Genomic DNA, 26,054 nt, shown 5'->3' with positions numbered 1-26,054 from the left:
AGAGAGCCTTCCAAATGCTAGTGCTTGGATGCTCTCTGGGAATAATGAGTGTGGGGTGCCTAAGGGTCATGAAAGCCCTAAGAGAGATAGTATACACAGCCAGACTGAGAGGCTCTGGGGAAGCTGGACTTTCTACAAGAACCACGCAGGGAGGGAGCCTCCACGTCTGGCACATACTGGGCAACCCTAGCCCCTGCAAGGGAAATGTGAACCAGGACAGAGGGCAGAAAACTGACCCTGGAGGCCGTGGGAAAATCTGTTTCGTGGCTGGTATACCTTGTCCAGTCACCCAAGCCCAAGGGTGACAGCCATTCTCTCTCCAAGAGGTTTGTTTGCCTACTGGTGCCCTTGATTTGACAGACGATTGAAACAAAGACCTTGTCTAGTCATTTGGTTTTTAAATATAATAACAATGATTGAATTCATCTGTACCAGGCACTTACCAGGGGAGGCAGCACAGTCTCTGACTTAATTTGTTTCTCTGAAGGAGGCAGAGTTTTTATTCCCATTTCATGGGATAAAGAACAAGGTTCATGAGGCTACTTGTCCAGAGGCGGTGAAGCTGGAAAACAGCCCTGGCCCCTGACCCGGTTCTAGCTCGCTCTAGAACCCAAGCTCTGAGCCATGTCCGCATGGTTTCCCGGTCCACTCCACTGCGTGAGGCACCTTCTGCAGCCCCCAGTGAGAGTCCTCTCCTAGCTCCACCTCCCCGGTCCAGCTCATCCTCAAAAGGAAGCACAGCTGCCCGGAAGCCTGCGCTGACAGTAGGTCCTTCCCTTGACAGGACAGGTAAGAGTTCTCTTCTGCCTTTGGCGCACACAGACTTAGGTTAAGGGAGGCTGGCCAATCAGACTCCTAGAACACATGAGAACTGACCCGTAAGCATCTGGCAAGCAGATTACAGGATTTTAAAGCAAAAATTTCCTGACTTCAGCAACTAGCTGTCCAAAAAACAACACATCAGAGAAACAAGTTGGACTTGTTTCCAGAAGCAGCCTTGATTGTTGGTGTTTTACACAACGTGGCATTAGTTACTATGGAGCAGGTGGTCAGCTTCTTGTTTTTCCTGCACTGGGGTCTTGAGACTCAGTGGTAGACTACCTCACCCACGTGGCAGCACCTTCAGCTGGCGCCAGCACTACAAAATAAAATAAAATTTAGCACTTGAGAATTAGCCCGGCATTAGAATTCTAGTTTAATAATGGCTCTGAGTTTGGTACCCAGTGCTGATGGGAGGTGGTGAGGGTCTACATAGAGAGGTTAAGGGTGACTACTGCTCTGATTGGACCGTGACCAAAAGCAAGTCGGGGAGAAAAGCGTTTATCTGATAGTATGAATCTTCACACGCCACTGAGGGAAGCCAGGGCAGGAACTCAAACTGGGCAGGAACTGGAGGCAGGGGCTGATGTCGAGGCCATGGGGGGGGGCTGAGGCCATGGGGGGCTGCTGCTTCCTGGCTTCCTTCTTGTTTGCTCAACCTGCTTTCCTCTAAAGCCCAGGGCCACCGCCCACAATAGGCTGGGCCCTCCCACATCAATCACTAAGCAAATGCTCTACAGGCTTGCCTACAGATCCTATGGAGGCTTTTTTTTTTCCAGGTTAGGTTCTCTCCCCTCTGATAACTATAGTCTGGGTCAAACTGACATAAAAACTAGCCAGGGTAGGGGGCAAGGGAACTAGCATGCTGTAGGTCTCATTTCATACGTTAGGTCCTTTCTGATACAAGTCCTTCTAGGTGCTTACAGCTGCCTCCCCTCAGCCTTCCCCTCAAAGAAAAACTACTTCACAGACTCCTTGCTCTCTGTGTACTAATCTAAAGCTCTTTGAAAGCTCCAAGCCCACAGGATAGCTTCACAGAGGGTTCCTGGAGCTCGTAATTAACTCTTGCACCATTCCCTAGGGATCCGATAATGAGCCAGCCATGTGTTCCTTATGAGGGCGGCACCTCTGAGTCTGGCTCTAAATGTTCCCAAAACTCCATACCTGAACGAGTGCCGTTAGTGAGGCCTGGCTTACCAAAGGCGTCATCATGCCCACCGGTCTCATTTTGTTGAGATTCATCCCAAACAAAAGCAGCCGTACTTGTTCAAAGGCAGGCCTTTAAGATGGCTGCGTTCACCTGCAGCTCCTAATCAACCACAACGATTAAAAGCAACAATCGCCACTGATTTACCTGGGTTCTCAATGGAAATGCAGAACTGAATGGCTTGAAAACCATCCATCCCAGGCCTCTCTTTTTAACCCTTTCCTTACTGGACGTGAAGAGTTGATGGAGCGGACGTCCTCCAACGTCATATACTAAGCCCATATGTGGTTTCTACTCATATGGCAAACTTTGAGAATAAAATCCAGTACGATGAGATTGTATACGTGGTGAATCAAATGTGCTGACTGTGTCTGCCTTCTGGGACTCGCAGACACAGGATCATCTTCATTTTAAAGAAGGCCCAAAAGAGTTAGAATGTCAGAGGCCTGGGGATGCAGGGTTGGCAGGGCAGCTAATGAGTGCCTGGAGCTAGATGAAAAGGTCGTGTCATGTCACCCCTGGTCTTTTCTACCCTCCCAAACCGCACCCTTCCTAGCACAGGCAGTCACTAACTATGCTGGTTAGTTTTTTTTTTTCTTTTTTCTTTTTGTCAACTTGCACGTGCTAGGGTCATCTGGGACAAGAGCACCTCATCTGAGGAAACCGTCTACATCAGATTGCCTGCAGGCAAATCTATAGGGCATTTTCTCCATTAATGAGTGATGTGGGAGGTCCGAGCTCACTGCGGTGGTACCACCCCTGGGCAGGTGGTCCTGGTTGTAGAAGAAAGCAGGCTGAGCAAGCCGTGCGTGCAGAGCATGTCTGTTAGCAATGCTCTTCCACAGTCTTGGCTTTAGGTCCTTCCAGCAAATTCCTGCCTTGAGTTCTTTCCTTGGCTTCCCCAAATGATAAACTATAGCATGGAAGTGTAAGTCAAATAAACCATCTTTTCCCATGCTGCTTTTGGTCATGGTGTTTATCATAGCAATAGAAAGCAAACTAAGACAATCAGAATCCTTGCTTTTATTTTAGTACGCTGAACCCAACAAGCTACCTAAAGCTTATGTGCACATCTAAAATTCTAAGTGTTATAGTAGAGCGGCCTTATCTGCAGGTGAGCATGCTGTGGATGAGCAGACTTGGTTTGTCCCATAATCAAAGCCAATCCCTTTAACATTGTGTTTTTATAACACCAGAGTGCTCTAGCGATGCTGGATTCGCATCCCATGATTCTGCCAGGGCCCCTCTCTGCTCCTTTCTCTATATTTCTTCTATTTTATCTTCATCTGCAACTGTACCACAGAACCAAAGTAATGTACCCACTGCCAGTTTCTACCTTCCTTTGAGCCTCTTTCCCAAGTTCTTAATGAGCATTCCAATGCCTACAGAGATGGAACCCAAAGGCAATATGATGGCTTCAGAGGGGGCATTCATCACGTCCCCATTTCCTTACTCATTCCCCTGTACATTCAGAACAACATGCACAGAACATGACCTCGGGCTGCCCTGTAATCAGTTCCTCGGGAGGGAAACACAGGAAGTCTCCTTGGGATGAGGCCCGTCTTCCTGTAGGAGGGAAGGGGACAAATGAGGAAAAGTGGAAACAATTATCTAAAAACAATAAGAAGAGAAACATATGCCTAGCTTCTCCATTGCAAATGCATACATTAACTCCTGCGAAAATTACTAAAATTTCCCTGATTTGTTTATTCATCCATTCAGCTTACATTTCCTAGTGCCTACCATGAGCCAATCATGTTCTGAGCACCCAGGCTACAGCAAGGAGCAAAATGGCAGAGCGCAGGTGCCTAGAAGAGGGTCATGACCATCAGCACACGCCCTGGTCAGTTAGAGAAGACAGCTGTGGATAAACCAGTCTGTGTCGGTGACAAGTCATGGCACCTAAGCCCAGAGAGGAAAGTGTGACATGGGAGAGGAGAGAGGAGCAGCCAGGCCAGTGAATTAGCCATCTCAATCTGATGCGCTAGTGGAATGGGGAGACTAGAGGGAATTTTCTAAAAAAAAAAAAAAATAGGAGATGAGTTCACAGACTAAAACGCTGATCTTGGCGTTTTGAATGGAATCGAGTAGTAGATAATACAATTGGGTATATCAGATGTAATACAGAAATGAGTAGCCATGACCATGAGCAAAGATGAAATCAAAGATCTGACAGACCAAGGACCAGACACACTTCTTTTGTCGGTGCTGAGGTACTCCAAACTTACAGTAATGATGGAGAAAGAGAAATGACGGCTTGGGGCTGAATCTCTCTCCTTCCACCAAACCACTAGATGAGTGTCAAAGAAACTAGAATCTCAAAAAAAAATCTCATCTCTGTGATTCTCAGCAGCCAATCAGAAGGTGAAATAATGAAAAATAATCAATCCTTATCTCTATGTCTTTAAATGTTTTTGACTGGAAAAACTGAAGTGGAGGACTTAGTCCCTTGATGTATAAAAAGAACAGACTAACAGATACATTCATTTATGTTAAAGACTACTCAGAATTAGAGAGTCAACCCCTTGACACTGTGGAGCCTTTCTTAGGGGCTTTAACTAAGCACAAGGTAAAAAAAATTAGTTCTGTCCTTGGGGTGGTTTGAATGAGAATGATTCCAATAGGCTTCTCTGTTTGAATGGTTGGTCCTCAGTTGACATACTGTTTGGAAAGGATTAAGAGGTGAGGTCTTTATCTTCTGTAACCAGGTCAGGGTTCCAGTGATAGGACTAGGACACCAGCCCAACCCCAAAACCTTAGACCTGCAACTTGTCCTGAAAGCAAGATGTGCTGGGATAATGGTGCAGAACTTGTGGGAATGGTCAACCAATAACTGGTCCAACTTGAGACCCACACACACCATGTGAGAGAGCCCATTCCTGACACTGCCTGGATGTCCAGGAACCAGAGGCTGGATAGCCCAGAGACCTGGGATAGACCCAAACATGACTGGCAAAGAAGCAGAAAAAGAAGCAGAAGAGGAAGAAGACATCAATGAAAAGATCCCTAACAATAGTCTGCTCTGTTCATAGATCAGTGCCTAACCCAATCATCACCAGAGAAGCTCCAGCAACTGACAGGAGCAGATGCAGAGACTCACAGCCAAACATTAGGCAGAGCTCAGGGAACTCTCCAAATGGGGAGAAAAGCTTGTAGGAGCCAGAGGGGTCAAGGACACTAGGAGAACATGGCCCAAAGACTCAACTGAGCAGGGCTCATAGGAGCTCACAGAGACTGAATTGACAATTACAAGCCTGTATGAGACTGAGCTAGGTCCTCTGCATATATGTTATAATTGTGTAGCTTGGTATTCTTGTGGGTCCTAAACAGTGAGGAGTTGTCTCTGACTCTTTTGTCTGCTCTTGGGACCCTTTTCCTCCACTGGTCACTTTGTCCAGGTTTGATGCTAGGGTTTGTGCCCAGTCTTCTTGTACCTTGTTATGCCATGTTTAGTTGATGTCCCTGGGAGACCCGGTCTTTTTTAAAGGAAAACAGTGGCTCTGGGGAGGGAGAGGAGACTGGGAGGAGTGGAGAGAGGGAAAACTGTGGTCAGGATCTATTATATGAGAAAAGAATAAATTTTTAAAAAAGAAAAATAGCAAAGAACTTGACAACAAGAGGTATGGCCTTGTTGAAGGAGGTGTGTCAGTGGGGGGTGGACTTTATGGTTTCAAAAGCCCACTCCAGGTCCAGTGCCTCTCCGCCTGCTGCCTGTGGATCAGGATGTAGAGCACTCAGCTGCTGTTCCATGTCTGTCTGTGTCCTGTCGTGGTGATAATGGATTAACCCTATGAAACTGTAATACAACCCCAATTAAATGCCTTCTTTATAAGAGTTGCCTTGGTCATGGTGTCTCTTCCCAGCGATAGAGCATGACTAAGACAGTCCTCCATACCCGACTCTCTATTCTTGCACCATTGTCAAAAGCTGACAATGACTCTTTCTGACCAAGTGACTTCCTCAATGTGACACATAAGACTCTCTTCCAAGGGCTCCCCTGGGCATCTAGTCATTGCCGTTACTCTCCAGTAAAACTGGATGGATTCTCAATACTGAGCGGCCTCTTGCCCTTATTTTCCCACACTTCTTCTCTCTTCTCCACATATGTACTCAACCAGTCCCATGGAGGACAGTGTGGTGGCAACCAACATGTCCCTGGCACAGATTAACACCACACATGGCTACTACGCCATACAGAAATGTTCTTTCTTGAATGGTGCTTACTGGGTACAGACGGCAAATGATACATATGACTAGCCAGTTTTCAGAAGGGTTGGTAGAATTTTGCTTGACTTTGATTTCAGTCTCTGGGGGACCATACTTAAATTTCAAGGTACTGTTGAAAATTAATTTGCATAAACATAGACTAGAAGTAATTAGAAACTGATAATTGAGGGAAATGGAAACTTGAATAGTGTAGCTCCTGGTACAAAGTGAAGACTCCATTACAGTCAAATTTCCTCAATTTCTCAAATTTGGGAATTGAGGCACATTTTTTCATTATATTCTTTAATTGGTCCTTCTGTTCCTGTGTGTGTTATTTTAAAAAGCACCAAAACTAATTAATAATGTTCCTTTGTTCTGAATGAAATGCCCACATCCCATAATTTATCAGTGAAATGGCATTCAGAAGCACACAAAACTAATAGTTCATACACAAAATCTCAAATGATTTTGCAATATAAATAATGAAATGGAAACCATTTTGTATGTCAGTTGCATAGCTTATACACAAGTCTTTATGACAGTTCCTATCAATGTAAAAATGGCATAACTTATGTGGCCTGCTGGGATTTATAAACCTGGAAGGAAGTTTCCTAAATAAACAAAACCTGAGGCTGCTGTATTTGAGGACTCACATCTGGGGAACTAAATCCAGGCTCATTCTGGAATCTAGTCAAATGAGACAAATCCCAAAGGATCACCACTCTCCAGATGTCACCCGGGTATTTTTAGTCCTGCTGTCTCTTACTGAAATGTGCTCATATTTGAGGGGAGGGATTTCTATGGGTAAGACTTTGTAGTGTGGGATTTTTGTTCAAGCCAGAGTGTACTATTACAAATATATATATACACTTACCTATCTATCTATCTATCTATTTATCTTCCTATATGCCCTCCCTCAAAACTAGCGTCAGAGCCAAGTGAGGTAGCACACCTGGAATTCCAGCATTTGGGAAGCCAAAGCAGGAAGACTGCAAGCTCAAAACCTCTGACTACATAGCAAGACCCTGTCTTTAAAAAAAGAGAGAGAGGGGGAGAAAGAAACACCAGTGTCAGAATTTAACAGCTGTCCACAAAAGAGCCCTGTCCTTGTCTTGGGCAAAACCTGTAAGTCATTCCTACATCTCACCTGGTTCTGCCCTGCCTCTAGGGCTCCTCCTTCTTGCCTGTGGTGGCAGTTTAGTGTTTACAGCTACCTCAGAGGCTCATCAACTCAACCGAGAAGCCTAAGACCAAAGAGGCAAGCATAGCTACCCGTGTATCCTGTGGGTCCCTCCGAGGAAGTGTCTGTGGACAGCTGGAAGCAGAAGCAGCGAGAGCCAATGCTGGGGGGCAGGGTGACATGCTCTCCAGGGTGACGGAACGACAAGCAATATCTGCCTGCTGTCATACAGTTAAGCTTGTTACTATGGTGTCTCTATTCTATCTCTTAAGCATACACAAGCAAATCAGCCACAACGTGGTTCTCTGGCTAGGGCAGGGCATGCCTCTCACTGCTGCGTGGGAGAGAGACACTCGGATTCACTTGGAGGTAGGTTCAGTGGAGTCTTAGCCATGCTGGGTCACTTCAGGTGGCAACCTCCAACAAAATAAAGGTATCTTTCCAAAACAGATGCACATTTTGATATTATATATCTCACCTACAAATTAAAAATTCACACATCTTCTCTTCCTCTAAGACAGCAGAGCCACTTTTTACAGAGATGGGAGCAACAATTCTAGGAGCTAAGTTGTACCCACATTTGTGAATTCTTAAGGATCATAAATAATCAAAAAGAAAGGTAGATCACTATTTCTTCCAAGTAAATCTGGTGGTGGTGGTGTGTGTGTGTGTGTGTGTGATTGTAATCAAAGACTTATCTGTGTGTGCTTGTGTGTGTGTGCATATGCCTGTGTGATTGTAGTCAAAGACTTATCTACAATTACAAACTACAAGTTATTTGTTACTCTATTTATATTATACTATCCACAATATTATGGAAATAAACCTGAACACTTTGTTATTTACATTTTTTAAGAAATTTCAGAAATAACTTTCCCCAGGCACTCATTTGCCTGTCAGTTTTTGTGGTGGTATTACATAATCAAATACAAGTGTCTTTTTAGTATTTCTAAAGTTTCCATTTTATATTAAAATTTAAAGGTGCCCCACATTAATTTTAGCTAAGGATGCCCTCTAAGGACCTGCCCTAACTTCTGGTTAGATAATTGTCTTCTCCCCTTATTTAAACAATATATTGAACTATTGTATCGACTTTGGTCCACTAAAGGCTATATATTCTTACTCTTTTCTCCTATCCAGCCTCACACTGGCATCATGCTAGTATTTCAATGTTTTATTTTAAAATGTGCAAAAAAAGCATAAGTATAAATCCTGGTGAATTTTTGAAGACAAAACCCACTTGTGACACCAGCACCAGGTTTGAGGAATCATAACCACCTACAAAGTTCTCTGCTTCCCTCTCCATTACTCCCACACCCAAGGTGGCCATCGTGACTCCTAACAACCCTGGTTAGGTATGTCTGGCATCTTCTTTATGCAAACAGAATCATATAGCCGCAATGATGTTTGAAAATATCTATTTGTTGTGTTCATTTGTTTGGCTCATTTTACTGATATCCAGTGCTCTGAGACCTGTCATCTCATCAGTTAAGGTTGCTTAGCAACCAGTCTGGGAAGTCATCCTCTCACTTGCTTCAGCAGATCTCATCTTCAGGCAGCTGAGAGGTCATCCTCACTCCTAAATGCTCCTCTGCTAACAGCATCTGCTCTCTTTCTGGACTTTTGAAATATTGGAACAAAATAAATTAATGTATCTTATTCACCTTCTAAGTCTTCAACAGGAACACTTACGATAGTACCAAGTTGTTTTTCTACTATTTTCTCTGCTGATAGGTGATAAATAGCCCATGTTTATTAGGTTCTGCATTCTTAGATTTAGATTTCTTAGATTCTACTTTCCCTGCAATGGAGTCATGTAAGTCTACTCAGTATGGAACACTATAATGCTAAATGTCAATATAGCTATAATGTAACTATATGTAAATATAATGCTTAACTATAATGGCTAATGTCAATATAACTGTATTGTAACTGTATATAACTGTAATACTTAACTATAATGGCTAATGCCAAGTTGGTTGTCAGCCAGACAGCACTTAGAATCACCCAGGAGACTGATCTGGCACACCTCCAGATGTGTTTGTGAGTGCATTTCTTTTTTTTTTTTTTTTTTTTTTTTTTTTTTTTTGGTTTTTCGAGACAGGGTTTCTCTGTGGCTTTGGAGGCTGTCCTGGAACTCTCTTGGTAGTCCAGGCTGGTCTCGAACTCACAGAGATCCGCCTGCCTCTGCCTCCCGAGTGCTGGGATTAAAGGCATGTGCCACCAACGCCCGGCTTGTGAGTGCATTTCTAGGGAGTATTAACTGTCTGGGGAGGTCTCGCCCTGAGTGTGAACAGTGATTTCCCATGGGCTGGGAGCCTGAGCAGAACAAAACATATTCTAATTTTTCTATCCATTTTTTAGCCTTGTCTGATAACCCTAGATCATGGCTCTAACAGATCAAAGTGGATGTTGAATCACTAGCACTGTGTGCCTGGAAATCTTCAAACTGAGAAGAACGGTTTTCAGTTCTCATGGGAGCTCAGTCTCGCATGAGAATGAAGAGTTAATTGCCATTCTACAACTGTATCTCTCCACCGTTGTCCTTAAGTTCCTTCTGCTCTGAACGCCCACAATACATTGGATAGGATGGCTCTGACCTGATTTAAATCCTCACTCTGCCAGTCACCATCTAAATAACTCACAAGTTCCTGGGCAATCTAAGTTGTACACCCTGCAAGCTTGTGATGTGTCTTAATGAGGTCATGGTATAGAGCGCTTGCTTATCAAGGTGCCTAGGAAGTATATACTCTAACTGCTAAGCCATTTCCTTCATGCCTGTTTAGATAACTCTCTGTGCTACTCTTCAGCAGCCGAAAGTTGCTTCCCACTAGTCTTCACCGTCTCGCTCACTGTGTTCTGTCCTCCAAGAGCAGAGTCGGCTTTATTTGATTTCTCAACACCTACTGCCCTTATTATTCACAATAAGCATTCACTGAGCACAATTCAAGGACAGAAAGAATAATGGAAGGAAGAAGGGAGTTCCAACACTAGTGAGAACCTGTACACATCTCCTACCACAGCAACCATAGCCTAGTAGAAGGTGAACATCTGGGACCGGAAATAATCTGCTTCCGGCATTGTTGTTATGAACCATGGTGCTCATTCAAATCTTTTTTTCCTGTATTGCAAATTGGACTCTAACATTAAAGTAGACAAGTCCACTTTCAATGAGGATGTGCAGTCTCATCAAACTAGGAAATATAAAATCATCGTCACTGACATGAGTAACTTGTATGTGACTTAAGACCATGAACTGTGGAAATGGCATCAATTACCAAGGGGAGAAATTAGAATGGTAGCCATTTAAGGACTGAAGTAAGTAGTTTATGTCTAATTAGACTTGGATTTAAAAACATTGTGTGGACAAGTAAAGAAACAGGCCGTGGATTTGGAAGACAGCAATGGGATACATGGGAGGGGTTGGAGGAAGGAATATTACCTTTTAATTTCAAAAAATGAACAATTATTTAAAAGACACTGTATGAAAGAAAATGATGTGGAAAAATTAGTTCATTTTAATGCAAAGAGCATTGTCCAAATCCAAGCACTAATTCACACACTGCAGAGTATCCCCACGATCATATTACTGTGGCAGTACTGATTGTAGGTCCTCAGTAATCAGGCTGATCAGGGAGAGGAAATCCAAATAAAACAGAGATGCTGTTTCTGTTCTGAGGTCCAGGGGACTCAGACCTCAGCACCATCCCAAGACACTAGGCAATCATATCTAACTTCACAACCCACAACTTTTCTCCCTTTCAATAATCCTGCACAGACCATCAGCCAAACAAGCCTTTAAAGAATACAGTGGTCTGGAGTTCTCTAACCACTACCTTCCTCCCGCAGTGTCTGCCACAGGAGCATCAAGGTTACTCCCCCTCAATCTCATCCTGAACTTTGTTTGAGACAGAGTATCTCTGTGTAGCCCTGGCTGCCCTAGAAGTCACTCTGTAGACCAGGCTGGCCCTGAACTCACAGAGATCCACCTCAAGCCTCCTGAGTGGGATTAGAGGCATGTGCCAACATGTCTGGCCTTTGAGCTTATCCTTTATCACTGACTCAAGATGTTTTCATTGTTTGGTTTTGCCTTTCTATTGTAAAAATCTTCAAACATATGTAAAGATAGACTTCATATATATAAAACCAATACACATCATCACACTCAACAGTCATCAGCCTCCGGTATACCATCACTGTTTTCCCCCAACAGTCCCTGTGCTTTCTTTTTATTTGTCTGAGTGTTTTAAATTAAACCCCAGAGCTCAGCACAGAATGGCTCATGTCTGTAGCCTCAGCTACTTAAAAGGCTGAGACAGGAAGATCACTTGAACCCAGGAATCTAAGGCTGACCCAAGCTAAAGTAAAAGCCTAGTTTAAAACAACAACAACAAACAATAATAATAATAAATGGGGCTGGTCAAACATTAGCTGGAGCTCAGGGAATTCTGCAGAAGAGGGGGAGGAAGGATTGTAGGAGCCAGAGGGGTCAAGGACAGCACAGGAAAACCCACAGAATCAACTGACCCGGGCTCACAGAGCCTCACGGAGCCTGAACTGACAACAAGGGACCCTGCATGGGACTGACTGGGCCCTCTGCACATGTTACAGTTGCGTGGCCTGGTCTTCTTGTGGGACTCTCAATAGTGGGAGCAGGGGCTGTCTCTGATTCTCCTGCCTGCTTTTGGAACCCTTTGCTTCTACTGGGTTGCCTCATCCAGCTTTAATCGGAGAGGATGTACCTAGTCTCACTGCAACTTGATATGCCATGGCTGGTTGATACTCATGGGATGTCTACCCTTTTCTGAAGAGAAACTGAGGAGGAGATGGGGTAAGCATGGCATCAGGAATGGGGAGGACTGGAAAGAGAGGAGAGAGGGAAAACTAAATCATAAAAATAAAGTAAATAAGCTTTTAAAAATGGGGCTGGGTAAGAAGCCTTGGCAATCTGTGGGACCTTGGAGAGTAGAGCAGTATTTTTTCCTGGCATACAAATAGACTCTGGGAGCCCATTCCACATGGAGGGATGCTCTCATAGCCTGGAAACATGGGGGAGGACCTAGGCCCTGCCTGGGATGATATGACAGACTCTGAAAATCCCTCATGGAAGCCCTTACCCTCCCTGGGAAGTGTAGGGGGGATGGAGTGGGGTGGGAGTTGGGAGGATTGGGGAGCCAGGAAGGAGGGGAGGGAGAGGGAACTGAGAGTAACATGTGTAAAAAGTTAAATAAAAAATTACCATAAAAATAAATTAAATTAAAAATGAGGCTGGGAAGTTGGTTCATAGGTTAAGTGCTTGTCACACAAGTATGAGGACCTGGCTTCAAGTCCCCAACACCCACATAAAAAGGCAAACATGGCAGTTCATGCATGTAATACCAGAACTGGAGAAGTAGAGAAAGGGGAATCTCTGGGCCTTGCTAGTCAGCTAGTCCCACCCAATTGATAAGCTCCAACTTCAGCGAGAGACCCTGTCTTGAAAATTAAGGTGGAGAGCAACTCAAGAAGATACCCAGGCAACCTCTGGCACATGTACATCACACACACACACACACACACACACACACACACACCAGAATAAATGAATATGAGATGTATCCCACACACCTACCATTTCATCTGTAAACAAGTTCAGTCTGCCCAGTGTTCAGGTTCAGTGCCAGGACCAGCACGGCAAAGCTCCATACCGTCAGGTACAGCGCTTGTCCTATATGGATACACGTGGCAGCCCACTACAGCCTGACCTCAAGGCAGTGCTAACACTTGAAACTAGACAGTAAAGTTTGAGGCTTTATGAGCCAGTCTCTTGTAGCAACTACTTCAACCTATTGCACCATAAAAGTAGACACAGACCACACATAAACAAATAAGCACAGCTTCAAGCCAATAAAACTTTATTTACAAACAAAGGCTACAGAAGAGAAAGCTGATCATAGGGTGTGGTTTGGAGACACCTTCTCATCTACTCCCAATACTTAGGGAGGATCCCATAAGAGAAAGCTACTGTGGAAATTGAACAGACTCCGTCTAAACAGTCATTCTCCAATTAGACACACTCCTAGCTAGAGAAACCGGATGCCGATAGGACCCACATCCCTTCCCCCGCAAGTCTATGAAGTCAGCAGTCACTGTCCTCACCACCAGTACATTCCAGCCCCATACAGTACATCTTGTGCTGCCGGAGGTGCATTGTCCAAGGTGAAAGAAAACCCGAGACTCCCAGAAGGACACGGCGTACTCTAAGAACAGGAGGCAGGCTTCTAATGTTCCCAGAAGTTTTCTGCACTTTAATCAACACCAGAACAAAAATAATGAGCTTTTACAACAAAACATGCCTCTTAGGAGGAGTAATTCATACAGCATAGATGACTGACTTAGCACAGCACACAGATGTGGACAGAGAAAAGAAAAGAGGGAGGGAGCAGGCAATTAAGAAAGAAGAAAAAGCCGGGCGGTGGTGGCGCACGCCTTTAATCCCAGCACTTGGGAGGCAGAGGCAGGCGGATCTCTGTGAGTTCGAGGCTGGGCTGGACCAATAGCCTCCAAAACAATACAGAGAAACCCTGTCTCCTAAAAACCAAAAGAAAAAAGAAAAAAGAAAAGAAGCCAGGCGGTGGTGGCGCACACCTTTAACCCCAGCACCCAGGCAAGCAGATCTCTGTGAGTTCAAGACCAGCCTGCTCTACAGAGGGAGTTCCAGGACAAGCAAATAAACCCTGTATCAAGATCCCCTGCCCCCCCCAAAAAAATCCAAAAAAAAGAGAGAGAAGAAACCGGAGAAAGAAAGCAAAGCTTCACGCATATATTCTTTGGTTACCCCTTAAATTCAATTGTTTCCTTTTGCAATTTGAAACTTGATTATTTTAATTGGTATATTAAATCTATTAGTATTTTTTAATGTTGCCAATGTATCTCATTATTTGGGCTCTGTCCTGATCTGTTGTAGGTTTTGTTATTGTTTTGGTTTGGTTTTTTCTGTAATTTTTAAAATTTCATATATATGTACTGTATTTACATTGTTTCCCCCTCCTCCAACCCCTCATATCACCCCCCTCAAATTCATGTTGGCATGTCAACTGGTGTCACTGTTCAGACCTTGCTAGGCAGCGTTTTGGTGAGATTTCATGGGTGTGGCTTCCTTGTCATAGCTAGGAGACACACCTCACAGTGGACTCCAATCCTCTGGTTCTTACACTTTAATCCCTCTGCTATGAGGTCCCCTGAGCCTTAGGAGGAGGGGCTGTCTTGTAGATGTACCCCACAATCAGTTGTTCTCTGCATTTTGACTAGTTGCAGCTTTCTGTAATAGTCTCCCTGGGCTGCAAAAAGTCCCCTCTTTGCTGAAGGTGAGTACAAGGCCATTGGTGCCATTCCTAACGGAGTTCAATTTTCTTAAAGTCACCCTGGGCTCCACCTCATCTGCTTTATGGGCCTCAAGCTTCCAAAGGCAAGATGATACTTTGTAAGGCAGACAATGGATTCCAATCTGTCTATCTCATGTCCAAAAGCTGCCACCGCGTGCTCACCTAGAGGTTCTAGTGTTAGAACCAGGACAGGAGGCAACCCAAGACCTCCAAGCTAACATGGGACTCAAACAGGATTTACTTCTGTCTGTAGCCCATCCTCAACTTTGTGCTTCTGCAAACTCTACTTTGACCTCCTGACCTGTTCCCTACCTTCCACTCCAGTTCAGGTAAATGAGTTCCCATATCTGATGGAGAACTCAATCTAAAGACCCCAGATCCTCTGGAGATCCTTAACCCTATAAAGGACTGATGTGTAGTTTCCCCAGCCCTGCTACTGCTGATCTAGCCTGACTCAGATCTCTGACAATAGGAAAGATCTGACAATAGGAAGGAAGAGTCCCCAATCTTCGCTATAGGTCATCTCTCAATTTCCTCTCTTCCTCCTTTCCTTCTAGTCACCCAAACAGGGCTTCCATCTTAAAAGCAACCTACCTATGCAGAAAAAGGGGAACACTCCTCCATTGGTGATGGGAGTGCAAACTTGTACAGCCAATGTGGAAATCAGTATGACTATTTCTCAGAAAGTTAGAATCAACCACCTCAAGACCCTATAATACCACTGTTGGGCATGTACCCAAAGGAGGCACATTCACACCACAAGGACATTTGGTCAGCTATGTTCATGGCAGAATTATTCCTAATAGTCAGATCTTGGAAACAACCTAGAAGCCTCTCAACTGAAAAATAGACAAATGTGGTACATTTACACAATGGAGTACTACTCAGAGGTAAGAAACAATGACATCCTAAAATTTGCAGGCAAATTGACAGAACTAGAAAAAAACATCCTGGGTGAGGTAACCCAAAACCAGAAAGACAAACATAGTATTATTCATTCACAAGTATATACCAGACATAAAGTAAAACATACCCAGTTACAATCCACAACCCCAGAGAAGCTAGAAACTTCTTCCAGAAACAGATGGAAACAGATGCAGAAATGCACAACTGGAGTACAATCGAGGTGAGGGAGGAGCGATAATATGAACAAAGGAGTCAAGACCATGATGGGGAAACCCACAGAATCAGCTGACCTGAGCTAGTGAGAGATCACTGACTCGGGTCTGACAAATGGGGAACCTGCATAAGACTGAACTAGACTCCCTTAATATAGGTGACAATGGTGTGACTGGGACAACATAGGAGGCTACTGGCAGTGGGTCCAAGATCTGACACTAATGCACAAACTGACTTAGTGGAGTCCATTCTCTATGAAGAGATCCCTTGCTCAACCTAGACACAGGTGTGGGGGTGGAGAGGTGCCTTGGTCCTGCCTCAACGAGATGATGGTTCAGACTTAGTAGACTTCCTAGGGGAGGCCTTATGCTCTCCAAGTAGCAGATGGGAGATTGGGGTGGGAGTGGGGGAGGAGAGGGAGGGGAAACTGGGCTTGGAATGTAAAAAGTAAATTAATAAAAAAAATGTAAAGCAACTACCTGAGCTCTACCCTCCATGATCAGAGTTCTTCAAAGATGTCACTTCCTGTCTCTATCTCCCATTTGAATCCAAATCTGCCCACTATGACAATTCCCTTATCGCCAAACCCAGCAGGCTTGTTTTCGTCAGCCCTAAATATTTGGCATGAATCGTCTTGACAGTATTGGGCTGTTCATCTTCAGTGTCATTGTTGGCCTCCTCACAGTTTCCCACCCTTCCCAGTCTTTCTTGTCTCCCACTCATCCGCATCCAAGCCTTAAACATGAAGCCCCCTTAGACTGTTTATCTTATTCCTTCTCTCCTTCATTCGGTCTCAGTGGGAAGTCAACCGTTTGCTGTAATGACTGTGTTTTAGGACTTAAATGTTATCTGCCAACATTCTTAGCCCTTTCATTAAGGGAAACTTGGATTCCATTAATAAAGTATTTTTAATCTGCTTGTGGGGAGGGGTTAGGGAGGAGGTGGGTGAGAGATAGCTATGCAGGGTGTAAACATCACTGAAGACAAATTGTCGTTAAGTCTAGGCCCAAGACATTCCAACCTTTCCACATCAATGAAGTCCTAATCAATCAACCTTTGCAGACCCAGCTTTTTTCCCAGGGATTCTCATTCATAAAGGAGAGAATCAATTACCACACGTGTGCCATGGAACCTATAGAACTCTAAGTGCATGTGGGCAATACACACATACACACAATGCACACATACACACACACAAGAGAGAGAGTTTTGTAATTTTCATACATACATATGTATATATACACACATATGTGTGTCTATATAAATACAGATAGATAGATAGGCAGACAGACAGACAGACAAGACCTAACCAGTACCAACTGGCTCTAAGAAGATTTGCTATTGCCTATAACTGCACCACTCAGATGCTAAGTAGCACTGTCTGTAGGCATCTTTCCAGATTTCAGTGGAAGGACCTCATCCAAAACTCTGTTCTGTGTAGATCTTCCTGTCTAGATATAACAGCCTAACTATTCCCACTGAGCCCCAAAACATAACAGATGACATCATATTCATTTCAAAGGTAATCTGTCCACGTGACATAGATGGCTAGAAATGCTGGAGGAAGGGGCAGGATTGCAGTGTCTCCCAGGCTGTGACTCTTACCCCTTAAATGCCTGACTTTTGCCGCAAACCCCCATGCAGCGGAATGCCAACACTGAGAACGTCCATCAGGCTTCCCTTTGGCAATCTTCCATCACAATAACAACACCTGGCACTTCCATACAATCTTCTATCATAATAACAACATCTGGCACTTCCATACAACCACCAGTGAATCAGCCGGCCTTTGGATGATCTGATTCTCTGGGAAAATCAATACAGATCAGGAGGGATTTGTGTAAGATCTGATCTCCTAATTCCTACTTTAAACCTTGACCTAGTTTTGCTGGCCACATAAAGGAAAAAGTATCCCTCTGGATTTAGCGTTGTGTGTGGAGCTTGCAAATCCAGTGTGACTCAGTAAGACTGGCCGTTGTGGGTGCCGATCCCTCTGCACCAGGCCCTCGGCGTCCAGAGTATCACGGGCTGGGAGCTGCTGCCGTCCCCACAAACAGCTCCCAAGCCTGACTTTGCCTGAGCCCCAAATCCATTCACATTTTTGTTGTTGTTTTGTCTTGTCATAGTGTGTCCCAATGTAAAACACAAAAAGGGAGAAAAGCACTCTCACACTGGGGAAAGTTTGGTTTCTCTCGCCAACCCCGCTTCAGAAAAGAAACCCGGTTTGCACAAGCCAAGGAGTCACTATTGTCGAATGCCTGCACACCTCCCTCTCCTGTTTTGTTTTGCTTTGTGTGGGAACAGCTCACCTTCACTCTGGTGGAGGAAGCGTGCTCTCCCTAAACTGCAGGTACCCATCTGGCTTTTCAGTGTGTCTAATTACTGAAGTTGCATGGTCAGCACAGGGCAGCCTTACTGGATTTGCTTGGTGGATTCACTTGCAGGCTGTCCATCAGAGTTGCCAGTCCTGAGATCTTTCTCCATTCAAAGGCCCACCATCATTTCCTTTTAAGGCTTTATTCCCCCAATCATCAATCCTTACAGTAAATCAGAAATGAAACAGCCTCCATGGGGAAAACCTCAAAGGATAGCATTGTGTTCCAAAAGCAAGGTTAAGGGGAAAATGGGCATCTATTGTCATACAGTCCCAACAGGAAGATGAAGGGTTTCTATTGCTGTGATAAACACCATGACCAAAAGCCACTCGGGAAGGAAAGGGTTTATTTCAGCTTCAGGTCATAAGCACTGAGGGAAGTCAAGGAAGGAAGGAGCCTGGAGGCAGAAACCAAAGCAGAGGCCATGGAGGACCGCTGCTCGCTGGCTTGTCCTCCATGGATTACTTAGCCTGCTTTCTTATGCTACCTGGAACCACCTGCCCAGGGTGGCACCTCCTTCAGTGAGCTGTGTCCTCCCACATTAATCATTAGTCAAGAGAATGTGTCACAGGCTTGCCTCCAGGACAACTGGGACAGAAGTATTTTCTCAATAGAGGTCCCTCTTCCCAGACACTCTACCCTGTGTCCAGCTGACACGGGAAGAGGACAGGGACCTTGTGCCTGCTCTCTCCTCTCTTGGAGATGTTGATGGAACTTCTGGTCTTTCCTGTGCCTTTGCTCCCCTTCCTCCAAGGAGGGGGATCACCTTACGGCTGAGAGCTCTCATTCAGGCCACAGATGCTGGCATGGACTGTGTTCCCTGCATCAAAGGCCACTCTCCTAATGCTGCTCCCTGGACAGTCCTCCTGAGTAGGGAGAACTGCCATTCCTTTTCTTGTTCTACCGACAATCGGGTGAGGAAGGTAGGCTATGGTCCTGGTGAGTGGAAGGTCAGATAGGTGGCGTTAGATGTTCTGAGGCCAGGTTACTCGGCTGCTCATCCTCCTGTGGCTGAGAACGTGAATCTCATGACAGATTTGGGCTAGGAGGAGGAAGCCTGCGTTCTTAGGAAGCAATCTGCAGACACAATCCCTCCAAATGACACCAAGCCACTGGCACATAAGAGAGCCCTTCCCCACTGCAGGACAAGGTGCTTGAGAAACCTGCAGGACGGTACATTAGGAGGATGCCTTTGGGCCCAGCTTTGTGATCTACAGTAACTTCTTATACTTGAGTGTGTAAGTCAGCAATGCTTAGCTGAATCCAGTGAGCCACAGAACCCTTTGAAAAGGTGGCAAGGTGCATGCAGCTGCAGATATTGCAGGGTCTTCGTTGCAGCATCAGATCTGCTTGGCCAACTTCACTAATTTGTGAACTTTGCTCTGTCAAGTCTGTCCTAACCAAGACAGACGAGTATCAACCAGTGTCTCCCCCACCCATTCCCTACCCTTTATTAGTTGCAAAAGAGGGAAATGGATACTGACACATCACAGTCCCTAGTCTCATTATCCCTCTCCTAACCCTAAACCCGTCTGGAAGGAGTATGGAGAAGCAGGCCCAAGCTGAATCACTGGGGCTGCAGGCAATAACAATTTCCATGTGAGATTTTATTCACCAATTCAAGTTTAAATTATTAGAAAAAGGGTGGCTTGTGTTGTTTTTATTAAAATTAAATTTTCATAAAATATATTTTTCTTTCTCTATTTTTATTTAAATTATAATCAAGCTTGTTTTACATGTCAATCGAAGTTCCCTCTCCCTCCTCTCCTCCCCTGCCCCCCACTAACCCCCCATCCCATGCCCTTTCTGCTCCCCAGGAAGCATGAGGCCTTCCATGGGCGATCTTCACATAAATCTATTCTGATGATCTTTTCCTCCCAGATCCTCCCCACTTCCCCACATCCTACCCCACCCCTTCTCTCTCTCTCTCTTTAGAAAGCAAACATAGGAAAACCAAACAAATCAGAAATTTAAGAAAACAAAACACAAGAAACATACATATACACACACACACACACAACCCATAAAGACGGAAAACTGGAAACTATAATATACAAACAAAAGACCAGCAAGGTTTTTTTAAAAACATGTCCAAACAAACCAATATGAGAGTAAAAACAATTCTACAAAATTACTATTGTTTGTTTTCTGTTGGCCACCTACTGCTCAGCATGGAACCTACTCTTACACATGGTTTATATACCCACTGAGACTGCTTTGGAGAAAACCAATTTTTCCTTTGTAAGCAATTGTCAGTTGGGGATAGCTTCTTGGTTAGAGGTAGAGGCTCCTGTTCACGTCCCCCTCTCAGCCCCAGGACCCCACCAGGCTTGAACCTGCGCAGGTCCTGTGCATGTCGCCATGGTCTGTGAGTTCATATATGTGTCAGTCCTGTTTTGCCTCTGGATTTTTACCTGTCTCTATTCTATATAGCTTCCTTTATTTTTTACTCCATAGTTGACTATGTAGCTAGATGGCTGGGTGACTGGTCCCTGGCATCCTCCTCATCCTTCACTCCTCCCTCTTCTTCTGGAGCCTACGTTTATCTTCCTATTTATTCTCTCTGCCTGGCAGCCCCACCTATTCCTCTCCTGCCTAGCTATTAGCCATTCAGTTCTTTTGTTAGACCAATCTGGTGTCTTAGAGAGGCACAGTAACACAGCTTCACAGAATTAAACAAATGCAACATAAAAGAATACAACACAACTTTGCATCATTAAATATTCCACAGCATAAACAAATGCAACACATCTTAAACTAATATTCTGCAACACTACTCTGTAGGGGTGAAGGCTCTAGTTAGGCACCAGCTCAATTTCTCCATTTTCAATGACATATGTAAGTGTTGTCTTCAGCAGTGGGACCTTACCATCAGTTGGTGACTATTTTAAATAATAAAAGCCCATTGTGCTTTTCTGGCAACTAACTTTCCATTTCTCTACAACTTTGGGACACTAATGTTATCAAGTTCCAACACTGGCCATCACACTAGTCTTCTAATCCTAATCGTACATCTGTTTATACTTTATGTTAATGAATTAAAAAATAAAATGTAATGAGAATGAATAAAGCATAAGGAAGGCTTGTAGCTGTGACTCAACTCTGAGAGATGATAGTTTCTCAGACTGGAGCATTGTACCAGTGTGAGAAACTGGGGGTTTTTTGTTTTGTTTTGTTTCATTTTGTTTTTTAAGCATTTTTTTCTGAATCTTCCCATCCCCCTTTGCAAGGATTAGCCAATCATGTCAAACTGTAAAGTTGAGCTCCCACCAATAGGATGAGGCACGGGCACCACTTATGTCAGGGATAAAAGCCCGGACCATCTTAGTGCCTTAGGTTCTAGCCCCTGAGTTCTGACACACCCTTTCTGTTACAAAAATTGTATTGCAGAGCTGAAGCACTAAGCCTATTCATTGTTTCTAACACCCAAATGGGTTCTGAGTTCAGATCTGGGTTCAGAGTGAAGGGTGTTAATATTATAAAAGGTCATGAGCATGAGTATTGGACATATTTCATGTTTTGAGAACACATGCACACACATGTTCATCTGAGTGCACATGATGTGTGCATGTGCATAAGAGACCAGAGGTCAACTTTGGGTGTGGTTTCTCATAACCCTTTCACCTAGTTTTTCACATTGGCCTGGAACTCACTGAGTAGCCTAGGCTTGTTGGTCAGTGAGTTCCAGGGACCCACCTGCCTCTACCTCCCCAGCACCATGCTCAGGGTTTTTGATGTAGGTTCTGGGGGTTAAACTTGGGTTCTCATGCTTACATGGCAAGCTTATTAACTAATATACTATCTCCTTAGCCCCTAGAGTTTTACCCTTGAGTCCAAAAGGACAATTTGCAAGTACATTGGTGGAAAGTCATTACAAAGATAAATATGATGAGTACTACAAGCTCATGATGAACAAGCAACATGAGTCATTATCTAAGAGGGTAGTGCAGATAGGCTCATTCTGCCCAAAGCCAAGATATTGTCTGTTCTCTGCTGGTAGGGTTGTAGCAATTGTTGGGTTCTACTCCAGATACCTTCATAGGAAAGAAGCGTTCGTCAACAGGCTGGGGAGGCTTTGTGTCCATGTCTTATAAGAATAGTAATGATGTCTAGACTGGTGGAGAGAAAATGTCACTAAATCCTGGGTCTTCCCCTGTGCAGTAATCTAGTGTTCCTATTGTCCCCAAGGTGGGTCACCTGAAGATTCTTCAAACTATTACTTTATCTAATTAAATAACTCACAAGAGTTCTCTGGTATATTTTCCTGTCTGTCTCTTCTGTGATGTGCTGGTTTTAAAAAGATATCAAGCTTGTGTGACAAGATCAATTATCATTTATTAAAGCTGAGTGTAATTAATCACACAACAGTGAGATGATCTTGTTTAATTCCTGAAGTTGGGAGACTATGTCATTCCTGACAGAAGAAAATGAATACAAATACACTTTCCAAACTTAGCTATGCATTTGAACCACAAACAAATAATTATTCACCAAGCTAGTGTTTAATTAGAAATTCAGTGGCTCCTTACAAGATTAATGATGTTGTAACCCACTATCAAAAGTCACAGGTAAGTCTGTTCTGGCTTTATAGTTGTTGCTATTTTTGAGAGGAGAGAGAAAGAGAAAAAAACATGAAGGTGGGTAAGTGAGGAAGTGGAGAGGATCTGGAAGGAGTTGGGGAAGGGGGAAAACATCATCAAAATATATTGTGTGGGTGGACAACGACTCACACTAAGAATGCCGGGAAAAGGTAGTAGGATATTTATTCAGATAGAGACTCGCACTAAGAATGCCGGGAAAAGGTAGTAGGATATTTATTCAGATAGAGACTCACACTAAGAATGCCGGGAAAAGGTAGTAGGATATTTATTCAGATAGAGACTCACACTAAGAATGCCTGGAAAAGGTAGTAGGATATTTATTCAGATAGAGACTCACACTAAGAATGCCGGGAAAAGGTAGTAGGATATTTATTCAGATAGAGACTCGCACTAAGAATGCCGGGAAAAGGTAGTAGGATATTTATTCAGATAGAGACTCGCACTAAGAATGCCGGGAAAAGGTAGTAGGATATTAATTCAGATAGAGACTCGCACTAAGAATGCCGGGAAAAGGTAGTAGGATATTAATTCAGATAGAGACTCACACTAAGAATGCCGGGAAAAGGTAGTAGGATATTTATTCAGATAGAGACTCACACTAAGAATGCCGGGAAAAGGTAGTAGGATATTAATTCAGATAGAGACTCACACTAAGAATGCCGGGAAAAGGTAGTAGGATATTTATTCAGATAGAGACTCGCACTAAGAATGCCGGGAAAAGGTAGTAGGATATTTATTCAGATAGAGACTCGCACTAAGAATGCCGGGAAAAGGTAGTAGGATATTTATTCAGATAGACACTCGCACTAAGAATGCCGGGAAAAGGTAGTAGGATATTTATTCAGATAGAGACTCACACTAAGAATGCCGGGAAAAGGTAGTAGGATATTTATTCAGATAGAGACTCGCACTAAGAATGCCGGGAAAAGGTAGTAGGATATTTATTCAGATAGAGAGAAGTAACTTACACGAAAAATTGGGAAGCTGGGAAGCTCTCTGAAACGTGGTCAGCATCCAAGAGATAGATTTACTATCTCTTTTTCCTTTTATTTTTCTTCTGTCCCATGTACCATATCTTGGGTATATAAGCTCTTCCCTATAACTCCCCTTTTAGTCTAAAGAGAAGATTTAGACTTGATACAAAACTCAAACATATACAGCATATATACATAGAAGACGATAAGCAAATTATAATCTACTTATATCCTACCCTAAGTATATCTATCCCATCTAAACCTAAGCTTATTTGAAAGAGATGCCCAAGTTTGAACACCTCCTTCCAATTCCGACCCTAAATAATTGAAAACTAACCCTGACAGGTGTAAATTATCCTATATTATCAACCGTAGGGAAAATTACTTTTGCTGAAATGGGACAACGACAATCTCATGGGAACCTGTAGGAAGAAAATGTTAGTGTAATGAACCACATCCCTAGCCCCAAAGTGAGAGATTCTATTTCATATAATATTTGATCCTAATTTTTAAACAATGGGAGTGTGGGGGACAGGAAACACAGTGTGGTTTCATTTTGACAGTGGAAGCAACAGCAAAAGAATTAATATATTTTATATGGATGCTACTTTCATTCTCAAAAAAAGTTATAGATCTACTTGCCATAAAAACATGGCAGAAAATAAATCACTAGTCATGTCTTTGTAAAAAAAAAAAACAAAAAAGCTCTGGCAAACTAAATAAAAACTGCCTCAACAAGACATCGGGTTGGGACCACCAAAAAGATTATGCTCTTATACATATGGCTTGAAGTGCTTTTTAATTATCGGCTTTGCAGTGCACAGAGAATTTTAATAGCACTCATCTTATTGGCTCTTCCCCAAGCTTAAATGGGTTGCATGTTTTCATCCTTTAACGCAGAAACACCTACCAACATTTTCCTCCCAAATGAACCCACTGCTTTTCAGCTCATAAACTTTCCACACATATCTTCCCTTGTTTTTGGTAACAAATCGCTTCATCTAGAATTAATTTAAGAAATAATGGGAGGTGAAGACCTATCTTCATTTTTCCCATGCAGTTAATCCATCAGTTCAAAACAATTCATTGAGCATTCCTTCTACCTTGCATTTGTTTCATGCATGAAAATGCATTCTTGAATATGTATGCTCATTTCTAAGCTACTTCTACTGAATCTGTTCTTCAAATCTTTTTCTCAGCCCCACACTCTTCTAATATTTTAGTTTTCTGTTATTTTTTATAACAAATACTGAAAGTAGTCCATTTGTTCTAGTCTTTAAAAACATAACTGTCTCTAGATAGTCTCATTGGTTAACTTTTCCAGAGGAAATTTAGAGTGCCTTTGTTACTATGTCCCTAGGGCTCTAGGGCAAGAAATGGGCAACAGGGGAGCGAATGAGACCCTTCAACCTTCCCTTGGTTGAACCTCACTGCTCATTTGTGTGAAACAAGCATGTCCGTGAGTTATTTCCCTCAACCCCACTTTGCCATGCCTACCATTTCTGGAAGTCTGTATTATTTTCAGAATCTTTTCTCACATGGAGCTGAATTTAGTGGGATAAGTTTTCTAACTAAAGCTCAGCTCGGCCTGCGTAGATCTGGACTATCCCCAAAAGATCCAAAAGAGGCTTGGTTCTGAGTGTGATGCCTTTGGAAGGCGATGGAAACTTTCAGATACGCAGCCTGACTGGAGGGTTTCCATCATGGGAGACCTGTCCTCCCCGGGACTGTGGAACCTTGCTCCCTCCCCCTTCTCTCCTCATCCAGCCGTGAAGTGAGCAGTGTGGTTCTTCCATGTGCTCCCCTGCCATGAGCTGCCTTGTCACAGGGCCAATTGGTCATGCCTGAACCCTCCAAAACCATGGGCCGAAATAGCCCTCTCATCTTACAAGCTGCTTACCTGTGGTGTTCTTTACGGTAGAGGAAACTGGTTTACACGAGCCATTGGAAGGGGAGTGAGGAAGCAGGCAGGAAGGGGAAGGGTGGTAATAAGCACACAGGAGCTTCTGGGTATAGGCACAGCATAATCACAATGCCTGTGATGCTTCTGGTGGTGGCAAAGTCACACAGAAATTTAAAGGGGAAGCATTTGGAGACATACCTTTTAGGTGAACTATTTTACTATAACAACCAGGTGGCCCCAGTTTGGTGGGGGGGGGCAGACACATTCAGTTAAACAGACTTCAACACCGATAATGGAGCCATTTTG

At 43.7% G+C, this 26,054-nt stretch overlaps 1 long non-coding RNA gene across 2 annotated transcripts; it reads right to left on the bottom strand.

The window, feature by feature from the left end:
• Positions 1–432: 432 nt before the first annotated feature.
• LOC121138940 lies at positions 433–25,840 on the bottom strand. Of its 2 annotated transcripts, XR_005875805.1 has the most exons (4): positions 25,746–25,840; positions 23,840–23,986; positions 3,522–3,592; positions 433–1,138 (listed from the first exon to the last, which is right to left on the bottom strand). It is a non-coding gene; the product is annotated as an uncharacterized LOC121138940 (long non-coding RNA). The 2 variants fall into 2 exon arrangements; XR_005875804.1 differs by lacking the exon at positions 23,840–23,986.
• Between the last annotated feature and the right edge of the window lie 214 nt (positions 25,841–26,054).

The sequence above is a fragment of the Mesocricetus auratus genome, unplaced genomic scaffold (assembly GCF_017639785.1).
Source record: "Mesocricetus auratus isolate SY011 unplaced genomic scaffold, BCM_Maur_2.0 Super-Scaffold_6730, whole genome shotgun sequence".
NCBI lineage: Eukaryota > Metazoa > Chordata > Mammalia > Rodentia > Cricetidae > Mesocricetus > Mesocricetus auratus.
Note: the sequence above shows the minus strand (reverse complement) of the source record. Positions and strands in the feature narration are given on the sequence as shown.